This window comes from Manis javanica, chromosome 4 (assembly GCF_040802235.1).
Source record: "Manis javanica isolate MJ-LG chromosome 4, MJ_LKY, whole genome shotgun sequence".
Classification (NCBI taxonomy): Eukaryota; Metazoa; Chordata; class Mammalia; order Pholidota; family Manidae; genus Manis; species Manis javanica.
In genome coordinates this window covers 108,299,665-108,313,526 of record NC_133159.1, presented here as the reverse complement: position 1 = coordinate 108,313,526, position 13,862 = coordinate 108,299,665, and the positions used below count along the sequence as shown (strand labels likewise).

At 39.1% G+C, this 13,862-nt stretch overlaps 1 protein-coding gene across 4 annotated transcripts in view; it reads left to right on the top strand.

The window, feature by feature from the left end:
- Positions 1 to 13,862, top strand: part of CTSS (cathepsin S) — a 67,104-nt gene that overhangs the window by 34,089 nt on the left and 19,153 nt on the right. The window lies entirely within an intron of this gene.

The following is a 13,862-nucleotide window of genomic DNA, read 5'->3' as shown; positions in this document are numbered from 1 at the left end:
TTTGAGGAACCTCTATACTGCTTTCCACAGCAGCTGCACTAATATACATAACCATCAACAGTGAAGGAGGGTTCCCATTTCTCCACATCCTCACCAACATTTGTTATTTCTTGTCTTTTAAATAGTGGCAATTCTAACTGGTGTGAGGAAATATCTCATTGTGGTTTTGGAGCATCTTTTCATGTGCCTGTTGACCATCTATATTCCTTTTTTGGAAAATGTCTGTTTGAGTCCTCTGCCCATTTTTTAATCAGTTTATTTTTGGGGGGGGTGTTGAAGCATATGAGTTCTTTATGTATTTCAGATGTTAACTCCTTATCAGATGAGTCATTTACAAATATATTCTCCCATACTACAGGTTGTCTTTTTGTTCTGCTGATGGTGTCCTTTGCTGTTCAGAAGCTTTTTAGTTTGATATAGTACCACTTGTTCATTTTTAATTTTGTTTCCCTGGCATGAGGAGATGTGTTCAGGAAAAAAATTACTCATACTTATGTTCAATAGTTTTGTACCTATGATTTTCTCCTACATTTTATGGTTTCATGGCTTACATTCAGGTCTTTATCCATTTCAAGTTTACTTTTGTGTATAAAATCAGGCACCAATCCAGTTTCATTCTCCTACATGTATTCTGCCTGGTTTTCCCAACACCAATTGTTGAAGAGGCTTTTTCCAATTGTATATTCCTGGCTCCTTTTTCATATATATATATATGTATGTATTATTAATGTACAATTAGGTGAACATTATGGTTACTAGACTCCCCCTATTATCATGTCCCCACCACATTCCCCATTACAGTCACTGTCCATGAACATAGTAAGAAGCTATAGAAACAATACTTGTCTTCTCTGTGTTATACTGCATTCCCCGTTTCCCTCAACCCACTACATTGTGTGTGTTAATCATAATACCCATTTTTCTCCATTATTCTTCCCTTTCTACTCATTTTCTGAAGTTCCTTTCCCTTTGGTAACTGTTAGTCCATTCATGGGTTCTCTAAGTCTGCTGCTGTTTTGTTTCTTCAGTTTTTTCTTTGTCCTTATACTCCACAGATGAGTGAAATCATTTGGTACTTGTCTTTCTCTGTCTTACTTATTTCACTGAACATAATACCCTCTAGCTCCATCCATGTTGTGGCAAATGGTACGATTTGCTTTCTTCTTATGGCTGAATATTATTCCATTGTGTATATGTACTACCTCTACTTTATCCATTCATCTACTGATGGACACTTAGGTTGCTTCCATTTCTTGGCTATGGTAAACAGTGCTGCAATAAACATAGGGGTGCATATGTCTTTTTCAAACTGGGCTGCTGCATTCTTAGGGTAAATTCCTAGGAGTGGAATTCCTGGGTCAAATGGTGTTTCTATTTTGAGTTTTTTGAGGAACCTCCATATTGCTTTCCACAATGGTTGAACTAATTTACATTCCCACCAGGAGTGTAGGAGGGTTCCCCTTTCTCCATATCCTTGCCAACATTTGCTGTTGTTTGTCTTTTAGATGGTGGCCAACCTAACTGGTGTGAGGTGATGTCTCATTGTGGCTTTAATTTGCGTTTCTCTGATGACTAGTGATGTGGAGCATCTTTTATATGCCTGTTGGCTATTTGAATTTCTATTTTGGAGAAGTGTCTGTTCAGCTCCTCTGCCCATTTTTTTTAACATGTCTATTTTTTTTGGTATCATTAATGCACAATTACATGAGGAACATTATGTTTACTAGACTCCCCCCATCACCAAGTTCCCTCCACATGCCCCATATCAGTCATTGTCCATCAAAGTAATGAGATGCTGTAGAATCACTCCTTGTCTTCTCTGTGTAGTACAGCCCTTCCGGTGCCCACCACGCACATTATACATGCTAATCTTAATGCCCCTTTTCTCCCCCCACCCCACCTTATTCCTGCCTTCCCACCCATCCTCCCCAGTCCCTTTCCCTTTGGTAACTGTTGGGCCATTCGTGAGTTCTGTGAGTCTGCTGCTGTTTTGCTCCTTCAGGTTTTTCTTTGTTCTTATACTCCACAGATGAGTGAAATCATTTGATAGTTGTCTTTCTCCTCCTGGCTTGTTTCACTGAGCATAATACCCTTTGGCTCCATCCATCTTATTGCAAATGGTAGGATTTGTTTTCTTCTTATGGCTGAATAATATTCCATTGTGTATATGTACCACCTCTTCTTTATCCATTCATCCAATGGACACTTAGATTGCTTCCATTTCTTGGCTTTGTAAATATTAAAATATTTACAATAGTGCTGCAATAAACATAGGGGTACATATGTCTTTTTCAAACTGAGCTACTGTATTCTTAGGGTAAATTCCTAGGAGTGGAATTCCTGGGTCAAATGCTACTTCTATTTTGAATTTTCTGAGGAACCTCCATACTGCTTTCCACAATGATTGAAATAGTTTACGTTCCCACCAGCAGGGTAGGAGGGTTCCCCTTTCTTCACATCCTCGCCAACATTTGTTGTTGTTTGTCTTTTGGATGACAACGATTCTTACTAGTGTTAGGTGGTATCTCATTGTGGTTTAATTTGCATTTCCCTGATGACTAGCAATGTGAAGCATCTTTTCAGGTGTCTACTGGCCATCTGAATTTGTTCTTTGGAGAAGTTTTGTTCAGATCATCTGCCCATTTTTTAATTGGATTATTTGCTTTTTATTTGTTGAGGTGTGTGAACTCTTTATATATTTTGGATGTCAAGCCTTTAACGGATCTGTCATTTATGAATATATTCTCCCATATTGTAGGATGCCTTATTGTTCTGTTGATGGTGTCCTTTGCTGTACAGAAGATTTTCAGCTTGATATAGTCCCACTTATTCATTCTCACTTTTGTTTCCCTTGCTCGGGGAGATATGTTCATGAAGAAGTTGCTCTTGTTTATGTCCAAGAGAATTTTTGCCTATGTTTTTATCTAAGAGTTTTATAGTTTCATGACTTACATTCAGGTCTTTGATCCATTTTAAGTTTACTTTTGTGTATGGAGTTAGACAATGATCCAGTTTCATTCTCTTACATGTAGCTGTCCAATTTTGCCAACACCAGCTGTTGAAGAGGCTGTCATTTCCCCATTGTATGTCAATGGCTCCTTTGTTGTATATTAATTGACCACATATGTTTGGGTTAAGATCTGGACTCTTTATTCTGTTCCACTGGTCTGTGGGTCTGTTCTTGTGCCAGTACCATATTGTCTTAATTACTGTGGCTTTGGAGTAGAGCTTGAAGTTGGGAAGTGAGATACCCCCTGCTCTATTCCTCCTTCTCAGAATTGCTTTGGCTATTCATGGTCTTTTGTGGTTCCATATAAATTTTAGAACTATTTGTTCCAGTTCATTGAAGAATGCCATTGGTATTTTGATAGGGATTGCATTGAATCTGTAGATTGCTTTAGGCAGGATGGCCATTTTGACGATATTAATTCTTCCTAGCCAAGAGCATGGGATGAATTTCCATTTATTTGTGTCCTCTTTAATTTTTCTTAAGAGTGTCTTGTAGTTTTCAGGCTATAGGTCTTTCACTTCCTTGGTTAGGTTTAGTCCTAGCTGTTTTATTCTTTCTGATGAAATTCTGAATGGAATAGTTTTCCTAATTTCTCTTTCTGCTAGTTCATTGTTAGTGTAAAGGAGTGCAACATATTTCTGTGTATTTATTTTGTATCCTGCAACTTTGCTGAATTTAGATATTAGTTCTAGTAGTTTTGGAGTGGAGTCTTTAGGGTTTTTTATGTACAATATCATGTCATCTGCAAATAGTGACACTTTGACTTCTTCTTTACCAGTCTGGATTCCTTGTATTTCTTTGTTTTGTCTAATTGCCATGGCTAGGGCCTCCAGTACTATGTTGAATAACAGTGGGGAGAGTGGACATCCCTGTCTTGTTCCCGATCTCAGAGGAAAAGCTTTCATCTTTTTGCTGCTCAGTATGATGTTGGCTGTGGGTTTATCATATATGGCCATTATTATGTTGAAGTACTTGCCCTCTATACCCATTTTGTTGAGAGTTTTTATCATGAACGGATGTTGAATTTTGTAGAATGATTTTTCAGCATCTATGGAGATGATCATGTGGGTTTTGTTCTTCTTTTTGTTGATGTGGTGGATGATGTTGATGGATTTTTGAATGTTGTACCATCCTTGCATCCCTGAGATGTATCCCACTTGATCGTGGTGTATGATCCTCTTGATGTATTTTTGAATTCGGTTTGCTAATATTTTGTTGGGTATTTTTGCGTCTATGTTCATCAGGGATATTGGTCTGTAGTTTTCTTATTTGGTGGTGTCTTTCTCTGGTTTTGTTATTAGAGTGATGCTGGCTTCATAGAATGAGTTTGAAAGTATTCCCTCCTCTTCTATTTCTTGGAAAACTTTAAGGAGAATGGGTATTATGTCTTCTCTATATGTCTGATAAAATTTAGCGGTGAATCAATCTGGTATAGGGGTTTTGTTCTTGTGTAGTTTTTTTATTACTGATTCAATTTCATTGCTGATAATTGATCTGTTTAGATTTTCTGTCTCTTCCTTGGTCAGTCTTGGAAGGTTGTATTTTTCTAGGAAGTTGTCCATTTTGTCTAGGTTTTCCAGCTTAGTAGCATATAGATTTTCATAGTATTCTCTAATAATTCTTTGTATTTCTGTGGGGTCTGTCATGATTTTTCCTTTCTCATTTCTCCTTCTGTTCATGTATGTAGATTCTCTTTTTCTCTTAATAAGTCTGGCTTGGGGCTTATCTATTTTATTTATTTTCTCAAAGAAACAGCTCTTGGTTTCATTGATTTTTTCTATTGTTTTATTCATCTCAATTTTATTTATTTCTCCTCTGATCTTTATTATGTCTCTCCTTCTTCTGACTTTGGGACTCCTTTGTTCTTCTTTTTCCAGTTTCCAGAATTGTGACTTTAGACTATTCATTTGGGATTGTTCTTCCTTCTTTAAATAGGCCTGGAGTGCTATATACTTTCCCCTTAGAACTGCCTTCACTGCATCCCTCAGAAGGTGGGGCTTTGTGCTGTTGTCATTTGTCTCCATATATTGCTTGATCTCTATTTTAATTTGGTCATTAATCCATTGATTATTTAGGAGCAAGTTGTTAAGCCTCCATGTGTTTGTGAGCCTTTTTGGTTTCTTTGTACAATTTATTTCTAGTTTTATACCTTTGTGGTCTGAGAAGTTGGTTGGTAAAATATGAATCTTTTTGAATTTACTGAGGCTCTTTTTGTGGCCTAGTATGTGGTCTATTCTGGAAAATGTTCCATGTGCACTTGAGGAGAATGTGTATCCTTCAGCTTTTGGGTGTAGAGTTCTGTAGATGTCTGTCAGGTCCCTCTGTTCTAGTGTGCTGTTCAGTGCCTCTGTGTCCTAACTTATTTTCTGTCTGGTGGATCTGTCCTTTGGAGTGAGTGGTGTGTTGAATTCTCCTAAAATGAATGCATTGCATTTTATTTCCTCCTTTAATTCTGTTAGTATTTGTTTCACATATGTTGGTGCTCTTGTGTTGGGTGCATATATATTTATAATGGTTATATCCTCTTGGTGGTCTGAGCCCTTTATCATTATGTAATTTCCTTCTTTATCTCTTGTTACTTTCTTTGTTTTGAAGTCTATTTTGTTTGTAACAAGTACTGCAACACCTTGTTTCTCCCTATTGTTTGCATGAAATATCTTTTTTCATCCCTTGACTTTTAGTCTGTATAAGTCTTTGGGTTTGAGGTGTGTCTCTTGTAAGCAGGACATAGATGGGTCTTGTTTTTTTATCCATTCCTTTACTCTGTGTCTTTTGATTGGTTCATTCAGTCCATTTACATTTATGCTGATTATTGAAAGATATGTACTTATGGCCATTGCAGGCTTTAGATTCGTGGTTACCAAAGGTTCAAGGGCAGCTTCTTTACTATCTAACCATGTAACTTAACTAACTCTCTTATTGAGCTTTTATAAACACAGTCTGATGATTCTTTATTTCTCTCCCTTCTTATTTCTCCTCCTCCATTCCTTATATGTTAGGTGTTTTAGTCTGTACTCTTTGTGTTTCCTTTGACTGTGAGTAGTTGATTTTATTTTTTGTGTTTAGTTAGTATTTGGTTGGTCTGCTTTCTTTGATGTGATTTTATTTTCTCTGGTGGCATCTATTTTGCCTTAGGAGTGCTGCCATCTAGAGCAGTCCCTTTAAAATATCCTGTAGAGGTGGTTTGTGGGAGACAAATTCCCTAAACTTTTGCTTCTCTGGGAATTGTTTAATCCCTCCTTCTTATTTAAATGAAAGCCATGCTGAATACAGTATCCTTGGTTCTGTTTCATTGCATTAAATATATTACACCGTTCTCTTCTAGCCTGTAGGGTTTCTGTTGAGAAGTCTGATGATAGCCTGATGGGTTTTCCTTTGTAGGTGACTTTTTTTCTCTCTCTGGCTGCCTTTAATACTCTGTCCTTGTCCATGATCTTGGCCATTTTAATTATTATGTGTCTTGGTGTTGTCCTCCTTGGGTCCCTTGTTTTGGGAGTTCTGTGGGCTTCCATGGTCTGAGAGACTATTCCCTCCCCCAGTTTAGGGAAGTTCTCAGCAATTATTTCTTCAAAAACACTTTCTATCCCTTTTTTTTTGTCTCTTCTTCTGGTACCCCTATAATGTGAATATTGTTCCATTTAGATCGGTCACAGAGTTCTCTTAATATTCTTTCATTCCTAGAGGTCCTTTTATCTCTCTCTGCCTCATCTTCCCTGTATTCCTGTTCTTTTCTATTCAATTAACAGTCTATTGCACCTCATCTGGTCTGCTCTTAAGTCCTTCCAGAGATTATTTTCTTTCTGTATTCTCCATCCTGACTCGATTCCTTAGTTCCTGCATACTTCTCTGCAGGTCCATCAGCATGGTTATGACCTTTATTTTGAATTCTTTTTCAGGAAGACTCATTAAATCTATCCTATTAGGCCCTCTCTCTGGGGTTGTCTGGGTGATCTTTAACTGGACTGGATTCTTCTGCCTTCTCATGGAGATAGAAGAGGTTGCAGGCAGGTGGCACGTGTATCAGCTGGGAGAACCAAGTCCCTTCCTGCTTGTTGTTCGCTGTGACCTTCTCTGCTGCCTGTTCCAGTTACTTGAACACCTGGAGGTGGTCACTGGTATCCCCTGAACTTCCCTGGGCGGGGCTGCCTTCAGGCTAGCCTAGAGTCCTGAGTGAGGTCACAGCCACACCAGGCATGTTCTCCCATGAAAACAGCACCCCTTCATGCCTCCCGGGCCTTGCTCTGGCTTCCACTGCCTGCACCGGTTACCTGCGCACCAGGAGGCAGTGTCTGGGATCCCCTGAGCTCCTCTGGGCGGGGCTGCCTTCAGGCTAGCCTAGAGCACTGTGTGAAGTCGCAGTCATGCCAGGAGTGTTTTCCCGCAAGAATGGTGCCCCTTTGTGCCTCCTGGGCCTTGCGCCAGCTTCCGCTGCCCATCCTGGCTAGCTGTGTGCTGGGAGGAGACTTTGTATGGTTGCTGTGGGTGGGCTGTTCCTGTCTGAAGCACCAGCTGGGGGGACTGAATGGCAGGCTGCTTATCACCATGAGGGGTTTTGGGGCTGCTTTCCCCATCAAGGGGTTAGGGGTCCCAAAGTTTCTCAAAAATTCCCAGCCTGCTGGGCTGAGTGTGCTGGGACAGTTTTGTTCAGCTGTTGAGCCTTTGTCCCTTCAAGAATTTTTAAAAATGGCCCACTTTTCTTTTTTCAGAGGAATGCCAGCTGTGGGGACCCACTTGCAGTCTCTCCATCTCGGATTTTACTTTTCTGTTTCTCTAATATCTAGCACACCATGCAATGTGTGTCTGTGCTCCTGGTGTGGATTACTAGAGCTGATTGATTAGCAGTCCTGTGCTTCCACTCCCTCCTCACTCCGACTCCTCTCCTCCAGTTGGTGACCTGGAGTAGTGGGAGTCCTCGGGTCCTGCCGAGCTACAGCTCTGTATCTTACCCCCTTTGTGAGATGCTGAGTTCTCACAGATGTGGATGTAGCCTGGATGTTGTACTATATCTTCTGGTCTCTCTTTTAGGAATAGTTGTATTTGTTGTATTTTCAAAAGTACATATGGTTTTGGGAGGAGATTTCCACAACCCTGCTCATGCCACCATCTTGAACCCCTCCTCTGCCCATTTTTTAATTGGCTTATTTGCTTGCTGTTTGTTGAGGTGCATGAGCTCCTTCCAGAATTTGGATGTCAAGCCCTTATCAGATCTACATCATTTATGAATATATTCTTCCATACAGTAGGATGTCTTTTTGTTCTACTGATAGTGTCCTTTCCTGTAGAGAATTTTTTAGTTTGATATAGTCCCACTTGTTCATTTTTGCTTTTGTTTCCCTTACCCAGGGAGATATGTTCATGAAGAAGTTGTTCATGTTTATGTCCAAGAGATTTTTGCCTATGCTTTTTTCTAAGAGTTTTATGGTTTCATGACTTACATTCAGGTCTTTGACCCATTTTGAATTTACTTTTCTATATGGGGTTAGACATTGATCAAGTTTCATTCTCTTACATGTAGCTGTCCAGTTGTGCCAACCTAGCTGTTGAAGAGGCTGTCATTTCCCCATTGTATATCCATGGCTCCTTCATAGTATATTAATTGACCTTATATGCTTGGGTTTATATCTGGGCTCTCTAGTCTGTTCCATTGGTCTATGGGTCTGTTCTTGTGCCAGTACCAAATTGTCTTGATTCCTGTGGCTTTGTAGTAGAGCTTGAAGTCAGGGAGCATAATTCCCCCTGCTTTATTCTTCCTTCTCAGGATTGCTTTGGTTATTCAGGGTCTTTTGTGGTTCCATATGAATTTTACAACTATTTGCTCTAGTTCATTGAAGAATGCTGTTGGTATGTTGATAGGGATTGCACTGAATCTGTAGATTGCTTTAGGCAGAATGGTCATTTTGACAATATTAATTCTTCCTGTCCATGATCATGGGATAGGTTTCCATTTATTGCTTTCTTCTTTAAATTCTCTCATGAGTGTCTTGTAGTATTTAGAGTATAAGTCTTTCACTTCCTTGGTTAGGTTTTTTCCTAGGTATTTTATTCTTGTTGATGCAATTGTGAATGCAATTATTTTCCTGGTTTCTCTTTCCTCTAGTTCATCATTAGTGTATATGAATGCAACAGGTTTCTGGATATTAATTTTTTATCCCACAACTTTTACTAAATTCAGATATTACATATAGTAGTTTTGGACTGGATTCTTTAGGGGTTTTTAAGTAAACTATCATGTCATCTGCAAAAAGGGAGAGTTAACCTTTTCCTTACCAATCTGGATACCTTTTGTTTTTTTATGTTGTCTGATTGCCATGGCTAGGATCTCCAGTACTATGTTGAATAAGAGTGGGGAGAGTAGGCATCCCTGTCTTGTTTTTAAAGGAAAAGCTTTCAGCTTCTCACTGTTAAGTATAATGTTGATTGTGGGTTTGTCATATATGTCCTTTATTATGTTGAGGTACTTGCCCTCTATACCAATTTTGTTGAGAGTTTTTATCGTGAATGGATGTTGAAGATTGTTGAATGCTTTTTCAGCATCTATGGAGACGATCATATGGTTTTTGTTCTTCTTTTTATTGATGTAGTGGATGACGTTGATGGATTTTTTAATTTGTACCATCCTTGCATCCCTGGGATGAATCCAACTTCTTCATGATGGATGCTATTTTTGATGTGTTTTTTAATTCAGTTTGCTAATATTTTGTTGAGTATTTTTGCATCTATGTTCATCAGGGATTTTGGTCTGTAATTTTGTTTTTTTTTGTGAGGTCTTTGGTTTTGGTATCAGAGTGATGCTGACCTCGTAGAATGAGTTTGGGAGTATTCCCTCTTCTTCTACTCTTTGGAAAACTTTAAGGAGGATGGGTATTAGGTCTTCACTAAATGTCTGATAAAATTTAGTAGTGATGCCATCTGGTCCAAGGATTTTGTTCTTAGGTAGCTTTTTTAAATTACCAATTCAATTTCTTTGCTGATGATTGTTCTATTTATATTTTCTGTTTCTTCCTGGCACAGCCTTAGAATGTTGTCTTTTTCTAGAAAGTTGTCCATTTCTTCTAGGTTATCCAGTTTGTTACCATATACTTTTTCATAGTATTCGTTCATAGTTAGTGTCTGTAGTGATTTTTCTTTCTCATCTCTGATTCGGTTATGTGTGTAGACTCTCATTCTTCTTGATAAGCCTGGCTAGGGGTTTACTACTTTTGTTTATATTCCTGAAGAACCAGCTCCTTCTTTCATTGATTCTTTCTATTGCTTTATTCTTCTCAATTTTATTAATTTCAGCTTTAATCTTTATTATATTCCTCCTTCTGACTTTGGGCCTCATTTCTTCTTCCTTTTCTACTTTCATTAATTGTGAGTTTAGACTGTTCATTTGGGATTGTTCTTTCCTGAGGTAGGCCTCTATTGCAATATATTTCCCTCTTAGCACAGCCTTTGCTGCATCCTACAATTTTGCAGTGCTGAATTATTGTTGTCATCTGTCTCCATATATTCCTTGATCTCTGTTTTTATTTGGGCATTGATCCATTGATTATTTAGGAGCATGTTATTAAACCTTCATGCATTTGAGGGCTTTTTCATTTGCTTTGTGTAATTTATTTCTAGTTTCATACCTTTGTGATCTGAGAAGCTGGTTGGTACAATTTCAATCCTTTTTAATTTACTGAGGTTCTTTTTGTGGCCTAGTATATGATCTATTCTTGAAAATGTTCCATGTGTACTTGAGAAGAACATGCATCCTGTTGCTTTTGGATGGAGTGTTTAGGTACATCTGTTCTAATACATTGTTCAGTGCTTCTGTCTCTTTATTTTCTGTCTGGTGTGTTGAAGTCTTCCAAAAAGAATGCATTGTATTCTATTTCCCCCTTTAATTATTACTGTTTATTTCACATATGTCAGTGATCCTGTGTTGGGTGCATAGATATTTATAATAGTTATACCCTCTTGTTGGATTGACCCCTTTATCATTATGTAATGTCCTTCTTTATCTCTTACTTTCTTTGTTTGGAAGTCTATTTTGTCTGATACAAGTACTGAAATACCTGCTGTTTTCTCCCTATTGTTTGCATGAAATATCTTTTTCCATCCCTTCACTTTTTGTCTGTGTATATCTTTGGGTTTCAGGTGAATCTCTTCTAGGCTGCATATAGATGGGTATTGTTTTTTTAATCCATTCAGTGACTGTGTCTTTTGATTGGTGCATTAAGACCATTTACATTTAGGGTGTTTATCAGTAGGTATGTACTTATTGCCATTGCAGGCTTTAGATTGGTGGTTCCCAAAGGTTCAAGGGTAATTCCCTTACTATCTAACAGTCTAATTTAACTCACATTGTATGCTATTACAAACACAACCAAAATATTCTTTTTTTCCTCCTTTTTCTTCCTCCTCCATTCTTTGTATGTTGTGAATCATATTGTGATCTCTTTATCTATCCCTTGGGTGACATCTATTTAGCCTTAGGAATACTTCCATCTTTAAGAGTCTCTCCAAAATGCACCATAGAGGTGTTTGGTGGGATGTAAATTCTCTTAGCTTTTGCTTCTCTGAAAATTGTTTAATCCCTCCTTCAAATTTAAATGATAACCTTGCTGGGTAGAGTATTCTTGGTTCAAGGCCCTTCTGCTTCATTGCATTAAACATATCATGCCTCTCCCTGCTGGAGTATAAAATTTCTGTTAAGAAATATGATGATAGCCTGTTGGGTTTTCCTTTGTATGTGATCTTTTTTCTCTCTAGCTGTTTTCAAAAGTCTATCTTTATCCTTGACCTTTGTCATTTAATTATTATATGTCTTGATGTTGTCTTCCTTAGGTCCCTTGTTTTGGGAGATCTGTGCACCTCTATGGCTTGAGAGACTATCTCCTTCCCCAGATTGGGGAATTTTTCAGCAATTACCTCCTCAGTGACACTTTCTATCCTTTTTTATCTCTTTTTCTTCTCATACTCCTATTATGTAAATATTGTTCCATTTGGATTGGTCACACTGTCCTCTCAATATTCTTTCATTCTTAGAGATTCTTTTTTCTCTCTGTGCCTCAGCTTCTTTGTATTCCTCTTCTCTAATTTCTATTCCATTAACCGTCTCTTCTACTACATCTAATCTGCTTTTAAATCCCTCCATTTTATTTTTCATTTCAGATATGGAATTTCTTAATGATTGAAGCTCTGTCTTAAATTTGTTCCTGATTTCTTGAATATTTTTCTATACTTCCATAAGCATGTTTATAATATTTATTTTGAACTCTCTTTCAGAAAGATTAGTGAGTTCAGTTTCATTTGGCCCTTTTTCCTGGGTTTGTGAGGTTTCAGTCTGGACCATGCTCTTTTGACATTTCATATTTCTGTATGGTGTCCTCTAGTTCCCAGAAGCTCCAGTCTCTGGAGCTGCTCAGCCCCTAGAGTGAGGTTTGGGGATGTAGAGGAGTGGAGCTGGTGCCTGGAAGGAGGAAAGATCTGTTTCCTGATTCACGTTTGTGGTGCCTGTCTCCAGTGTCAGAGCCAGTGGGCCAAGCACACAGGTGTAAGCCTCTGTGCTTTGTGTGAGTCTCTCCTTTACACAGGTGTAAGTCTCTAGCTGTTCTAGGTGGGGCCTCCCTCTGGCTGGCCTGATGCCAACACAGTGACTACCAGTTTGCAAGCCAGTGCTCGCAGGCTAGGAGGAAGGCACAGCAGACTGTCACAGTTGGGGGGAGCAGCCTCGGAGATGAGTAGGCAGTCAAGGGGATGGAGCACCTGAAGTTCCTCAAAGTTCCCAACCAACTGGGCAGAGCACTCCCAGAGAACCTTGTCTACCTCTCCCTTCTCCCATGCAGCAAGTTCCATGGAAACCCTGCCCCTTCAGCAGCCCTCTCACTGCTAGGAAGACTCGCAGACTGCCTTCCCTCTGACACAGAGTGGTCAGATGTGGATCCCCTCCTCCACAAATGGCTGGGATCTCAGTCTCCCAAGCAGTCGCCTGTCCGAACTCCCCAGCATCCAGAGCACCACACAATATAGGTTTCTGCTTGCAAAGCAGACCTCCAGGGCTGGTGTTCAGCAGTCTCATGCTTCCACCCCCTCCCCACTCCATTTCTCTTCCTCCCGCCGGTGATCTGGGTTGGGGGAAGGGCCTGGGTCCCTCTGGATTAAGGCTTTTGTACATTACCCTGTTTCATGAGGTCTGCTCTGTTCATGAGGTCTGTATGCAGTCTGTTTCAGCCTTCTTTCTTGTTGCTGTTTTAGGGTTAGTTGTATTAATTAACTATATATTCATACTATTTGTGGTTTTGGGAGGATTTCTCTGTCTCACCTTTCATGCCTCCATCTTGAATCCCCTCCTGCCAGGATGATCTTTTAAAGCACAATGCAAATTATGTTACTCTCCTTACTTCAAACTTTACTTCAAACCTCATTAGAGGAGATTTTCCTCCACACTTGAAATAAAAGCCATGACTTATAAAAGCATGACATAATCTGACCTCAGCCTGTCTCTCCAACCACCTCTCTTACTACTTTTCCCTCTCCTACTCAGGTGTAGGTATACCAGCCTTTCTCAGTACATTTTCTCAAGGTGCACTTGCTATTTCTCAGACACATTAGCTGTTTTCTCAGATTTTTGCATCACTTGTGCCTTTGCAATATCAACTTAGGTCTTTGCTCAGATATTCCCTCAGAGCAGTATTCCCTGACTATTTCATCTAAAATGTAGCCCTGACTCCCAAAATTCTGTATCCCCTTACCCTGCCTTATTTTTCCTTATAATATTTATATCATATTATTTATTTGTGTATTGTATGTTTCCCATATATAGTTGACCCTTGAACACCATGGGTTTGAACTGCACGGGTCCACTTATACATGGATTTTTAAA